The sequence below is a fragment of the Protopterus annectens genome, chromosome 9.part0 (genome assembly GCF_019279795.1).
Source record: "Protopterus annectens isolate FY-2018-M chromosome 9.part0, PAN1.0, whole genome shotgun sequence".
Lineage (NCBI taxonomy): Eukaryota > Metazoa > Chordata > Ceratodontiformes > Protopteridae > Protopterus > Protopterus annectens.
In genome coordinates, this window is record NC_056743.1 from 449,982,366 (window position 1) to 449,997,365 (window position 15,000).

Sequence of the window (15,000 nt, forward strand, 5' to 3'; positions counted from 1 at the left end):
GCAGAAAAGTCTACAGTAAATTACAGCAAATAAGCTTTGGATGCAGGTATCATGCTTTTCAAGCAACCAATCCATTGCAGAAAGACTAAGGGTAACATAGCAACTCCGTTCTACTTTAAGGAAGACAGCTTAAAACCTGTCATTGCTTAGTAGGTGTGGCAGATGTCAAGAATTTGTCCAACTGAAAGCCAGGAAGGTGTGGTTTTCAAATAGATCAGCTGAGTGTAATTAGAGAGCTTGAAAAAAAGGCATCCTGTGGTTTGCAGATTCAGACATAGGAACAGCAGCTGTGAATGAAAGAAAAGCTGTGTCTAAGCTAGTATCTAGGAGAAGGTCAGCAAGGTAAGAACAGATTTTATTGTTGCAGCTGTTTTAGAGGGATGGATATATTATCTTAATTCAGTGTGTCCTCATACTGTTCTGCGGAAGCTACACTGATGTACTTTGCCACATAACCGGTACATGACGATTGCATTTGTTTATTATACATGGCCTTCCCTTTAAAATACAGAAATTGTAGCTGATTTTGGAGTGCTATACCACAGAGATTCTAGCAGTATTCTGTAATGGTGCTTGGTGATAGGAATAAAATGATTTAATAAATCCTGCAATGATTACAGCAGTGCAGGTGCTGTAAAAGAGGAAGAGTACTAGCTAGGAATATGGAGCAGCACGTGAGTGATAATGTTTAATTTTTGCTTCCTTTGTTAAGTTGCTGAAGGATTAGTAGCTGATATAATACTGTTTTATCAACCGAAATTAGATGTTTATTTTTATAGTGTTGGGTGTGGGTGGAGATTATTTCAGAAACAGTGAATAGCAAGGAATTGTACATCCAGGCAGCCTTGATTACTTATGTTGCTGAATGCACTGAAAATTGGCTAGCATATGCAAGTGCTACGGAGTACAGAAGTGCCCCATTTTTCTCCTGTAAAATGAAAAATCCTCTCTCTCTCTCTGTCTGTAAGTGGAATGAATAAGTGCTTCTCTTAATCAGGAAATGCTGGCTATATTTACTTGTAGGATGTTAGTTTCTGAACTAGGACGCCATACAAGTAAGAGTGATCATGTGACTTTGTTAGTAATAGGTAGATAGTTCTTGGGAGGCACTGCCCATGCTGATGCACGTATTTTAATAAAGCACTCTTGACATTCTTTCTGTCTCAGCATCCCCTCTTTGTGTATTTGCAGAGCTTTTTATAGTTCTTGTGAGTATATAGTAAACTTTTAACTATTGCACTTTTCTGTTTTATTTGCTATTAATATTTTTCAGAGTGAAGTGCTTATTTGCATTACTTTCTTACATAATCACATACAGTGTAATATAAGTAAAACAATATTTGCCTTATGAAGTAAAGGTACATATTACTTTGTTTGGTAATAATAATTAATTTATCCATTTTGTGTGGCCAGTCACTTTTATCCTACAGGCTTATGCTCCCCAAGCAATTCTAAGTGAATGTGTCCAGATCCTTTGGGGAGGGATTGAGGACTTTTGTAGAGAAAACAGGCTGTGGAGCATGTCACCTGTCTCCATGGAGTGGTGTAGCTTTTCCATTCTCTGGGGCACAGGCAAGAAAAGGCAGTTGAGTGCAGTGTTTTACACATTTCAGAGCAACATGGGTTACACAAAATTATAATTATGTCTGTTGTGGGTATCTATATCATAATTTGCAAACATTGTGGTGATGGTAGACAGCAGGGTATGCTCAGACATGCTAGTAAATATGTCTCTGTGCACCAGCAGCTACTGCCAGAAGCACTTACAATTACTGTTTATTGTAGGTACATTTTCCAAGGGTAGTACCAGCTTTCTCACTGCCAGCTAGTGCCTGGGAGTATAAGCCTAATTCCACAATCCTTTTAGCCAGGGCTCCATAGAGGAAAAGGGTGTGTGTCATATTTGAGGTGCTTTGACTGCAAAGCTGGAGAAATGGGTTTAAATACTGTAAGATCCTAGCTGTATACTCTGCAATCCCAAGTGAGTGACTTAACTTCTTGTTTCTGAGCCTTCCTAGAAAAGGGGACTTTTGATCTCATTGGTACTATCTCTTCAGCACAATGATGCAATAATGAACATACAGTTGGAGGACTGTTGCAGCATGGATGCAAAGTTCATTTTGACCCACACTCTCAACCTATGTAGTCCAACGAAAACAGCGATTCACATTTAAACATGTAACCTGCTGGTTATGAGCTCACAGTGCAGTGTTAGTTTAGTACCCAGACCAAGATCATAGTCTATCTAGTTACACTGGCGTAACACATAGTGCCTCCCTTGGCTGCATGTTGCATTTTGACTAGTAGTAGTAATCATGCAATCTGCCAGTTGTGCAGATTTGTCCTGCTGTGAGGTATCCTTTTAACCAAATTTGCCAAACAAAGCTTCATGGTTCCTGTTCCCGTTGCAATGTTTTCCCCAGTATAATGCATCCTGCTTCCTCAGAATTCGTAGTGTTTCTTGTACTGTAGTATTATCCTGGTGCAGAGTACTGTACACACTGCTCCCTGACCTGTAACTCCTCTCTGAGCTGTTTCCTATTTTACAGTATTATCCAGGCAAAATATGCTGTTTCTTGTCCTGTCCTGTAGCACAGACTACCCTATATACTGTTTCCTGTGCTGTAACATTACACTGGCACAGGCTACCCTCTATGTTGTTTCTTACTCTGTAGCATTACCCTGGCAAAAGTCTCCTTCGTGTTGTTGTTATGCTGGCACAGACTACTGTTTGCACTTTTCTTGCCTTATAACATTACGCAGACATAGACAACATGCCAGCCTATTTCTTATCCTATACCATTACATTGACACAGACAACACTAGAAGCTTTTCTTGTCCTGTAAGATTGCATTGTCACAGACAACGCTCTTGTTGTTTCATATTCTGTAATATTATACTGGAAAATACTACAATCCAAGCTGTTTTCTATCCTGTAACATTACACTGACACAGTCTACACTGAAGAGTTGTTTTCTGCCCTGTAATCTTGCACTGACACATTATACTTGACTACACTCTCAGCTGTTTCCTATTCTGTAACATTACATTGATACAGACTCTACGGTCTGAGTTGGGTTTTTTTCTATAGCATTACACTGACACAGACTACAGCTTACACTTAAGAGCTGTTCCTGCCCCGTAACATTTCACTGACACAGACTATTTTCTAAACTGTTTTCTGTCTTTTAGTGTTACTCATGTATAGTTTACCTTCCAGGCTGTTTCATGCTGTGTAGCATTAAACTACCACAGGCTATCCTCTGTGCTGCTGTTTCCTTACCTGGAGCATTACATTGGCACAGATCATCCTTGCATGCTGTTTCCTGTCTTGTAACATTACTCTGACACAGACCTCTGCTTCCATTCTGTTTATTTTCATATAGCCTTACCCTAGCACAGATTGCCACCATCATTCTCTTTTCTATCCCAAAGCATAGCCTTGTAGAAGTGACCTGTAGTAGAACTTGGAGACATAGCTGGCTCATCTAGCACACACTGCCGCTCAGTAATCTGGTGCTCCTTAACCTTAAGTTGGAAAGCAAAACAAAAAGTGTCTGCCCCCTAACAATTTGTGCCTAAGGCAGCTGTCCCCTTCTCCACACCCTAGCTATATGTCTGGTAACATTGCTATAGAATGTACCACACTCAGTGCTGTTTCCTGTCCTACAACATTACAGTAGCACCCACCTGCTTTTATGCTGTTTCCTATCCTATGACATTACTCTGGTATAGACTGCCTATTGTGAATCTGTGCTGTTTCCTGCCCTGTAGTGCCACTCTAGTACAGAATACACTCCATGCTGTTTCCTGTCATTTATCATGCTCCGTACTTTAGTTTCTTAGTCTGTAGAATTACTTTGGCACTGAATGCCTGTAGTGAATCCATACTTTTTCTTGTCCTGTAGCATTATACTGCCACATACTTCTTTCTATACTGTGTTCTATGAGGTATTTTTGGTGCTTGGTTTGCTGTAGATCCACAGAACCTTCCGCCGTTCCATTTCTTTCATACTTCCTTTAATGCTTAACTTTGTTCTTCAGCTGCACCAATGTAACTGCTGTCTGGCTTGTTAACCTGTGTGTGTGTGTGTGTGTGTGTGTATGTATGTATGTATGTGTATATGTATATATATGTATATATATATATATATATATATATATATATATATATATATATGTGTATATATATATATATATATATATATATATATATATAGTATTGTGTTTCAGTTTTTGAACCGCAGTAAAAAAATTAGAATTTATCCAACCAACTAGTAAGATGGTATCTAACGTGGGTTCTCTGATACCTAGGGATTCATGACTCTTAAAGTGGAACCTAGTCGGACTTTCCCGGTCAACAAATGATAAATATATAAATAAATAAATAAAAATAAAAATATTGTTGGACTCAATGGCACACACAGTGCAAATTAGCATTTTTGTTCCATCAGTGAAATTTTTCCCTGTACGATTCATTGAAAGGAGCACTTGATAATTTTTTTTTCCTGCAGCGATGCCACTAAAAGTTAAACATGATCTTTAACCTCAGCAACATCAGCATAGTGAAAATGTAAAATGTGACCATAGGCTTTAATGGACATGTTCTGCACAGAAGCAGAAACACATCCTTTAAAGCCTAAGGTGATGTCACTGTGGAAAATGCTAAATTTAATTGGGCCATAGTTTGAATAAAAAGTTAACAAAGCTATACTTTAAAAACACAGCCGAATAAATAAGAAATGACTACGGCAAGGTGCATTATGGCACTTAAACCACCAGATGCTGCAATGCATGTTAGTGTGCCAGTACACTTTTGAAACGATTTGCTGATGTTCTGAAACTTATCTTAGCATTAATCTATGTACTTTTCATCACCTGGGAATGTTTTTGTCATCTCATTTAGATATAAAAATAATTTTAAAATACATAGTTTCCTTGCACTGACATCACTGAGGGAAAAAAGTAACTTTAACCTCAGTGACACAGGCATAGGGAAAGCATCTGCTCCACCACAGACTTTAATGTGTGCTTCACTGTGTATGTGTGAAGGTGCCCCATTAAAGTCTATGGATGCTCGTTGCTTTTGCAAGGAAGAGTGGGCAAATATTGCCAAGTCAAGATGTGTCATGCTAATAGACTCCTACCCAAGAAGGCTGAATGCTGTAATTAAATCAAAAGGTGCTTCAACAAAGTATTAGTTTAAGGATGTGCACACTTACGCAACCAGCTTATTGTACATTGTTTTATATTTTTTCCCCCTAACAGATTTGTTTGTTTTTCATTTGAATTGTACAGGTTATAGGTCACATCATAGGTGGGAAAAGTTTTGAAATGATTTATTCTCGTCTCATTTTTTATATCACAAAAACCTGGCGTTTTAACAGGGCTGTGTACACTTTTTATATTGTGTGTGTGTGTGTGTGTGTGTGTGTGTGTGTGTGTGTGTGTGTGTGTGTGTGTGTGTGTGTATATGTATATATATATATATATATATATATATATATATATATTATTGTTATTCTTCTTAACTCTGTGGTATTCTCTTCTCAACCATGTCAGAAAAAACAAGTGATTTTTAAAAAGTGCACTTCCTGTAGAAATAAGATACCGAATTCAGATGCCCACAAGAAGTGGGTGTATTGTCTAGGACAAGGCTATCTCAGCATGACCTGTTCCATTCATGCTACTTTTAATCATAAAGTGTTATCAGACAGGTATAACAAGCTCATTTCTGCTTCTTCTAAAATATCAAAATCTGTTTCTTCTGATGCTAGAAAGAGGTCTCCTCCAAAGTCTCCAAGGACTTAATTGGAGCCGCTAGAAAAACATCAGAAAAATTTCAGATCCGACCGCCTTGGATCTGAAACCTTCTAGACCTTCCTTGGATCCCAAGCCTTCATCAGATCTGAAAAGATTGGACCCTATCATCATATCCCCCCTTACTGTCTACTTCTTCTTCGGATCCTAAGCCCTGGGATCTGAGAACCAACTCAACTCGTAGAAGCCATATGCCAGAATACGCAATTTAACTTGCTTCCCCTTCTCTGCCCATTCTGATAAAAGATCCCTTACCACCTTGGGACCTTATGGTAGTTCTTCAAGGCTTAATTCAGAAACCCTTTGAACCATGAGGCAAATACGATCTAAAATTTTTGTCATGGAAAACGGTCTTTCTAGTAGCAATAACTTCAGCAAAAAGAATTCCAGGCTGTTACAGCAAAACCTCCTTACATCATTTTTCTTAAAGATAGGGTCTCCGTATGAACTAACCTTTCTTTTGTGCCTAAGGTGGCTTCTGAAACTAATATCAAGTAGTCCCTTAATTTACCAATCTTTTTCAAATTTTTCCAGTAAAGGAGAGTACATGCAACATCTCCTTGATGTGCATAGACAACTACGTTTTTATCTTAACAGGACAAAGTAATTTAGAAAGTCAAATCAGCTTTTCATATCTTTTTCATCAAATTGTCTGGGTCAAGCAGTTTCTAAGATTACTCTGGCCAAATGGATTACAGACTGCATTTCACTAATTTATTATTAGAAAGACTTAACATTACCAAGACCTCCCCGAGCTAATTCAACTGAATAATTGGCTACTTCATCAGCCTTTTGGTCAAGAACCTCTATTGATGACATTTGTGCAGCAGCCACATGTTCCAAAGCCCATACCTTTTGTTTCAACAAAACTAGGCATCTGTGTTTTCCATTTTCATTCATCTTCACCTTCCCTCCTATCCAGCCTCCATCCTTTTTGCTTCTGAATGAGCTACTGGGCTGTGTTTGAAACCTAGTGTTCCAGGTTTGAACCATGTCTTTATTTCTATTTATCCTATTTTTCTATTGAAAAACTGGGTGATGAGGCAGCAAACTTGATTTGAGGCAATGGGGATGGAGTAGAGCATTATGGGTAGAGGGAGGAGATCAAGAGATGGAGCCGAAATCTAGTATATGCAGCCGACTGGGAATCTGAGGATCAGATTCAAACCCATTAGTGAGGAAGAATGAAAATGGACAACACGGATGCCTAGTTATGGTGAGTACATAACATCATTTTGGTGAATGTGATTTCTCTTCCTTTATGAATACTGTGCAAAAGTATCTATTTTGTCATTTGTTTTTTCACATTGCCTCTATCTGTGCACAAGAAGTCAGTCCACCAGCTGGCAGAGCACTTCCCTCTTTTTTGTGCAGATATGCCTCTGCTGATTAACTTGCATGCCCATGATCAGGGAGTTCTTTACAGTTTTGGAATATCTCCTGTTCGTCTCAGTGTCTTGCAACAGAAAGCTCGAGGCTTCAGCTTGCCATCAGTCTGTTACAACAAAGCAGCTCCAACACCATAGTTGTTGGGACATACATTAAATACATTTGATTTACAACATTATAGTAAGCACTGATATAGACACTAACATTGACTTGGACTTAAAAATTTCTTTGTCAACCCATGTGCATGCTGTATCTGTACAGCAATTCTATTAAAGGGTCAAGCACCATTTACAGTCCTGGCACAAATTTGTCCACATAGTTTACTTTGCCAAGCGGTTTTTTTTTTTTGTTTGTTTTGTTTTTGTTTTGACTTCCATGACATTGCGTGGTAACTCATTCTTGGCTTTTTCTTTACCTGGTTCTAATCTGATGCCATCTCTACTGCTTGAAATACTGACTAATTGCCTACTGAAAACAGTACTTTTACTTTGTTTAACTTGAGCCCTGACTCTTTAGTGGTTAGCAGCATTGCCTTTAGTCTCTTATGTGATTCTGTCATGCCCAACCACCAAAATCTCATTCTTTGTGACAACTAGGCCCTAATGATCTTTGAGGACAGATTTCATGTTGAAAGAGTTCAGGTACTGAAGTTGTTCCAGAAAGTATCATTTTGAAACAAAGCCTTCCCTCTGGAGAAATAAAGTAATTTTCTTTCTTCTGCTTGGGTTAAAGAGTGTTTCCCAAAATCCACTGGATACATCTGATGTGGATAACATCTTTGCCAGGTTAGTTTTGGTGCTTTGTCTTCAAAGGTAGATATGATAAACCTCTCCTTCATGTGCATCATTTACATGGTTTAGGTCAATACAAATTCTCAATTTGCCATTTTTCTTTGACTCGTACCATTGGAATACGCCATTCTGTAGGCATTGTGATCTTTTCCTTGAGACCGAGGGATTGCATTTGACTCAGAATGTACCTTAGAGATGAGAATGGTACTTTTTATGGTGTAGTGAGGCCATAAAGGCCTGCACCAGATATTAAATGAGTCTTTATTGACTCACATTTGGTGAGTCCAGTGTCACCAAACACATCGGTAGTTATTTCTTCATTTCTAGCAATTGGACCCAGTTTACGTGCAGCTGCTCTACTTGGCAGGTTTTTTTACATAAGAAGCCAACAAGAAATCCAAAACTCATAGTTTCTGCCTTTCCACTCAGTCATGTCTAGGAACTTCCCCTTACGCAGTCTGCTTTGTCCCTTGATTGCATTTCCATTTCCTGCGTTGAAAACTAAGGACATTTTGAGATGCTTCTATGCACACCATGTGATTATCATAGTTACGTCTGCCCCAGCATCTACTTTGAATCTTACTAGGATGGTAAGAATTGTTAGTTTGAGATACCATTCATCTTTTGGGTCAGACGGATTACTTACAGAGCCCAATGAAAATTTCACTTACAATTTCCTCATTTTAGTATGTGCTGCCACTTATTTGACCACTTTATCCTTAAACATTAACAGCAAAAGGACACATTTTATAAAATTTTTGGCACCTTTGTTTGACAACAGACAATACCCTGACTCATTGTAAACACAAGTGCATGTAGTATACTTGTCTTGCTTACGCAGAATATTTTTATTTTTATTTTAACTCAGATGGTTACTTTGGCTTCCCCATACTTTCTTCTTTGCTTATTGTTTGTCGCCTGCTTAATTTCAGTCCCATCTCTCCCTCTCTCTTCATTCCCATGCCAGCATATTGCTTTTTAGTTTGTTCAGACTGACAAGTGGATTGGATATCTTTCTTTAATGGTAAAATTGGCTCAAGTTGTCCATTTTTCCAAACTTCAATATATGTGATGGTTCTGGTCCTTGTTTGCTTGTTTTTACTGCCGGCAAACTCATGGGTTTCTGCTATTTCATACAGATATCTCACAAGCACTTCTACAGATTGCTTGCTTTTTGAAAACCTCCATGTGAGCACCATGTTCTTTAAAGGATCATAGGCCCTGCAAGTCTAATTAGTCTCAATAAGCATGTACATACCAAATACCCACCCTCAGCCTTTACCTGCTTTCTCAAAGAAGGCATGGCCAGTTAGTCCTGATGTATATTTGAGGGGAACCATCCAGTTGTCCAGGCTACATTTGAAAGTATATAATGAGTCTGATTGCTTAACTTGCAGAGGAAGTCTATTCTAGAGCAGAGGGAGACAATGGGTGATAAACCTTTCTCCCAAAGTGTTTTATTTATTTGCTTTTGAAGGATAAGATCAATGGTTCTACTGTAGCCTGCATGATTTGCCTTACTGAGAAAAAGGTCAAGAATAACAAGATCTGTACCTTCAGCACACAAGACACAAATTACCAGCCTCTACTTTTAACTTTTTTTTTTTTTTTTAAAGACCAGAGGCCTTTTTATGTTGGAACATCTGGAGCTTTTTGATTTTTGTGTGTATAGTGAGGTACATAGCAAAGGGAGTGTTGTATTCTTTGGTGGGTCTGACAAGTGTTGAATATAGAGGAATGATCACTTAGATCTGGATGAAGTACCTTTAGCAATTAGTTGCGATATGCAGAGGGATTTCCTAACTACAGCTTACACATGGTGATCAAAGCAGTGGAAACTATTAGTCTAGATGCACAGATCTCTAACTTTTTCAGTTGATAGTAGGATGTTGTCAGTACTGTAAGCTGTAGTGAGTTATTGTCTTCTGAAGGGAATAATACTTCATTTTTTACCATTCAGTTTCAGCCCAATATCCATATGCCCTTTCTGGATGGTACAAACCTCTTCAGGGATTTTTAACAATTTTACTGAATTTGCAGTTGTCAGCAACTTTGGTGAACCAGAAATCCTGTTTTTTCGGTTTTCAGGTCAGAGAAATAAGTATCGATCAGGATAGGATTAAGCAGATGCCCCTGAAGAACTCTGCTGCTCACAGTCATGCTGTTAGAAGAGACACCTGCTTCATGGAGCAGTTGGCTATTCATCTTACCACGTAGGGATCAATTTTTAAAGCTGATGAATTCTTTACAATTCTATTATTCTATATGTTAGCAAATGCCTTAGCTAGATCAAGATAAGCATTATGAAGAGCATAATCACTATCAACCGATTTTTGAGTGACCTCCTAGAAGTTGACAAGATTTAATACATTTATCTTTTATGAAGCCAAATTGCTGTGAGTTGAGCCTTATGAGATTGTGGATATCATAATGAAATTGGTTATGTAACACTCCATGGCTTTACAGATCAGACTTGCAAAGTTGATTGGTCAGTAATTTCCAGGAACTGTGGTAGGTCTTCACCACATTTATGCTCCTGGATTCAGGAGCGTAACCTGTAACTAAGTTTAGAGTGAACAGTTTTAAATAGAGGTTTAGTGAGTACACATTTGGTACTTTTTATTAAACAACCCAGCATGTTATCTGAACCCACTGAGAAAGCAGTCTTGGTCTTTGAAAGTACCTTAAGAACATGTTCTGTTGTGATGTAGGGGTAAGAGGGATTCTGGGATAAATGGAGTTGTATTACAATTTTGTTAGGTAGAAAATATTCTAGTGTTGCCATCACAGCCTCAGAAGTACCAGATTGCCCCTCAGCAAACATAAAATACCAAAAACGGACTCAACATCTTTCCCATAGCAAAAAGAAAGGAATTTGGCTGATTAATTTGGCTGCTGGCCATACTGACAGTTATGTGAAGTCATGTGGCTCTGGTGGACTTAATGCCAACATTTTTAATGCAGTTTTTCTTTTACATTTTGTTTTGCTGGTTGTTAACTTGTTAAGTCAACACCATGCCAAAGTATTAGTTAACTTGTTGGTTGGGCTGTCTGTGGTATTACAGTACAGTTTCTGTTTAGTCTGATTTGTTAGCAGTTATCTCAAGGCATTGTTGACAATGTAATTATGATTTTTTTTTGTACACCATCACTTTATTTTATATTAAGCACAAATCCAAATCTTAGGAAGTGAAGCCTTGAATTTCCTAAGGAAGTTTCAATTGCACTTTCCTCCATGAACTAGGTCTTCTAAAATTAAATGATTTCTTAACAATTTACTAACTTACACAACTGATGTCGGTCATGTACTAGTTTACATTGGTATAAACAACACATTGCTACTTACAGTTTGTTACACTCTAACGTCATATGCGAATATTTCAAACTCGCATACCTCAGTCTCTTCTAGTAATATCTGTAACTATATAAATATATACATCAGGTTTATCCTATCATAATCCCTTCATTAAGAAATGTTATTCCATGAGGGAGAAGTCTTTTTTTTTTCTGTCCACCCTAACATTGGCTGTAACTCTACCTATTTTTAGTAGAAATGACCACATTAAGTTGTTGTGGTGACCAGTGGGCCATTTAGTGTCTTTTTATGCATATCTTGCAAAGTTGATTCTTCATCCCCTAGTCTTTTTAGCATTAGTTTTAGTTCTTTAATTGTAAGATATCCTCAGTTTTTCATTTTCTGGTTATGGCTTTTTAGTTAAGGGCAAAAATATCCATGTCTACCCTTCAACTACTGCCCCACCAATCCCAAAAGAAAGTTGTTCTTGGGGTATCCTCTTTATTTATGACCTGTATTAGGTACTCCGGGTCCTGTTTAAACTGTTGGATGTTCTGGCAATCCCAAAATATGTCTGCAATTTCCCCTCAAGTCTCCAGCAACTGCCATCCAAATTTGGATTTGTGCAGGCATTTCCATGCAAAGATCATACACTTTCTTGATCTCAGTGCTTTCCCAGGGATCATATGGACTCCTTCATCTCATTTAATCTCTTCTTCCAATGTCCTAACCCACATATATTTTACATTGAATAACATTTCCTGAGTCTTGTAAGGTTGTTGACAGTTACCGCTGTACCCTTTTCTATTCTCCCAGCTTCTTTAACTTTTAGGAGACACGTAACAATTATTGTTCATTGCCCTTAGTCAGTCTTAAATAAGTTTATCCTGCTTTTTTTCAATTCTTAATGTCTGCTAAATTAAGGACCAACCAGTGGCTAAGTTATAGTTCCAGCTGTATTTTGCTTTGTCCAAATTTAATATTCTTCTTCATGTCAACAGTTGTGTCCATCACCTTGGTTGTGTCTTCAGTTTTTGCTACATCCCCATTGGGAAGCTGTCTGCCCCACTGTTAGATCTACACCCATTTGGAAGGAAATCTTTCTTCTAAAAATGTACTGTTCTTTAAGGAATTTATCTCCACTGTTACTGTGTCTAATAGTGGTGGAGTAATCCTGGGTGATCTCCTGCCCCGATGTGGCTTCTATGAAGTCCACATTACTCAACCACCTATTCTCTTCCTTGACCATTTATTTTCAAATAGTCACATAGTTGTTAGAGTGCCATCTTGCCCTTACTAATACCACTGTATCTGAAAATAACAAAGGTATTTTTGGCCCACTTAACACTCTTAGGTTCTTTGGCAGAATATTTTTTCCCAACTGACCCTCACTTTCCCTATCCATATTAAATTTCAGGTCAAATCCTTTAGTTTGCCTAAGGTCTTCAGATCTGGTTAGGGCCACAAGGTCTGCCTTAAGTGTAGTAGGTGCTGTAAGATAAGCCATTGAAAAAGTTATACCCATTGCTGTAAGTCAAGCCCTAATTGAGACCACTTCTGCAAATCTGTATGTGTTTTCCCCATTATTTTCTGATATGAAAATGTAATATAACCTTCACAGGTGGAACTTAGCCACACACCTAAGTATTTCATGGCCTCATGCCCCTCATAAACAGATATTCTTCCATCAACTCTTCTACATATTCCATGTTTATTCTTATCACATTTGTGTTGATAGTGAATTACTTCTTCATAAGACCCTTACATTTTTTTTATAAAGTGGAAAAAGTTACCTTGAAGGTCCTGCTTCCTCTGCCACCTAGAGCCTCTGCTCTTCTGTTGAAGAGTCCTGGTGATGAACTAGTGTTAGGTTCTGCACTTCTCCCTGGCATGCCTTCCTTCTCCTCTGCAGCAGTAGCATCTACCTGTGAATTGTTTAGGGTTGCTTGCAAATAAATCTTTACGACAGCAGGGTATTAACATTTTATATCGCAAACCTTTTAAGTTTGCCTAGTCTTTGGACTGTATAAAGGCAGCCCTGTACCATTTGGTGGCAACTAACAAGTCTTGATCCATACAGACAGTTTTAACGGCACAAATTGACTTCATCCCAGCTATTCATACTTGTGCTAATATCCGTTCTTTAAGTTCATAGCTTTGAAATTCTAAACTAATGGGTGAGGCTTACAACAGTGCAATCTGGATGGGATTTATTCCATCCTGTGGATTATTTCTATTTTGATCTCTTCTTCTGGGATCTTTAGCCATACTGCTGTCCACTTCGTAATAAAATGACTTGGTCTCTTTTTTCTAAGTTTTTTGCAACACCAGCTATCCTCGCATTCTTCCTTCTTGCTCTGTTTTCATGGTATGTAAGCACTTGATGCATGCATTCCGTTAAAATGCATGTAGTCATATATATTTTTTTAAGTCAAGTAAGATAAGTTTAAGGTATATTATGATGCCATAGTTTTCAGCAAGATATATTATGATGCCATAGTTTTCAGTAAGATATGCAGACTGCAGTTTTAACTGTATGATCCCTTGATTGTTATAGGTAAGCCTAAGCTCTGTATTTTTGTCTCTTTCTCAACAGATGGGTCTTGAATCCAACCTTGGATTCAACTTCGCCACTTCTATAGTCTTTGGCTCCAAGAGTTCAGGCTCCTTCCTTTACCCGTAATCCCCTCTCTAGCCTGGATTACCTCAGATCTCACTTGCTGCTTCAGTGTTAGGGCATAGTGTACTGTAGATCTGGCATGTGTAGTCAGGCAAGTTGTATTTTTGGTGTTACCTCCTCTGTTTCAGGTTTGTCTCCTTCCTAAAAAGTTTCCAAACCATCGGATCCTTCTGGCTGCTCAGATCCAGCAAGATCTAAATCAAAATTTCTGGTCCACCGCTCACCAAGGTACACCCCAGATCCATTCTCCTTTTTTACAGGACCACTCAAAAGGCTTCCATGCCACCCCACCCTCTAAGGTTTACCAGAAGCCTAACGTAAGCAGATGTGGACAGGATGATGAAGTTTCTCAGGAACCAGATTTCAGTTGAGAGTCTTACCTGTTCCATCTCCCATTAGACCTGTGAGCCTACTACTAGCCCAGTTCCAACTGTTGAATCCTGCTGCGATCCATCCATCCTGTGATTTTAGAGCCATCATACCCGAGACTTTTGAGTTTCTCTATGTTGGTTTGAAGGCTTGACCTTCTTCACCTCCCACCTACAGCTCAGATCCAGTTGGTGCCAACACTGTTGGAGCCAGAGGGATCTTGGAGCTGTAGCATCCGCACCAGATTGGTGGGAGGAGTTGGGCTCAACTCTGCTCTGTCTGTTCCTCTTGAGGCCTTGGCATCGAGACAGGATCACAGGGATGATATGAGCCATCCTGGGCAGGTGGCTTCAGCCCCTTCCTGGCCCTTAGTTCACCCATGATTTTTGCCTTTGAGGTAGTGGAGAGAGCATTTTCCACCACTGTTGACAAGGCATCATTGACCCCTTGGTTCCACCCCCTGCACAACTGTCTGCCTTGGTCACTGAGTCTCTTCATCCTGTCCGATTGGGGCAGACAGCCCAGTAAGCCTGAAGACAGTCAGCTCACCCTTTAAAATCCTCCATAGAGCGTCCCACTGGGGAGCTTCCTTGGAAATGTATGTGCAAAAGGGGGCAAGACTCTTTCAATGAAGATACCAAATTTGATGAAGGGGA

General features: G+C 38.9%; 1 protein-coding gene across 3 annotated transcripts in view; it reads left to right on the forward strand.

Annotated features, from left to right (window-relative positions):
• Window positions 1-215: 215 nt before the first annotated feature.
• The window catches only part of AP3M2 (adaptor related protein complex 3 subunit mu 2), a 767,971-nt gene continuing 753,186 nt past the window's right edge, over window positions 216-15,000 (forward strand). For 2 of the 3 annotated variants that reach the window (XM_044082989.1, XM_044082988.1), the window contains exon 1: window positions 227-342. The gene's annotated coding sequence lies outside the window, so the exon portion shown is untranslated. Of the gene's footprint in view, window positions 343-15,000 lie in introns of all 3 variants that reach the window. The other variant, XM_044082987.1, reaches the window with a different exon arrangement.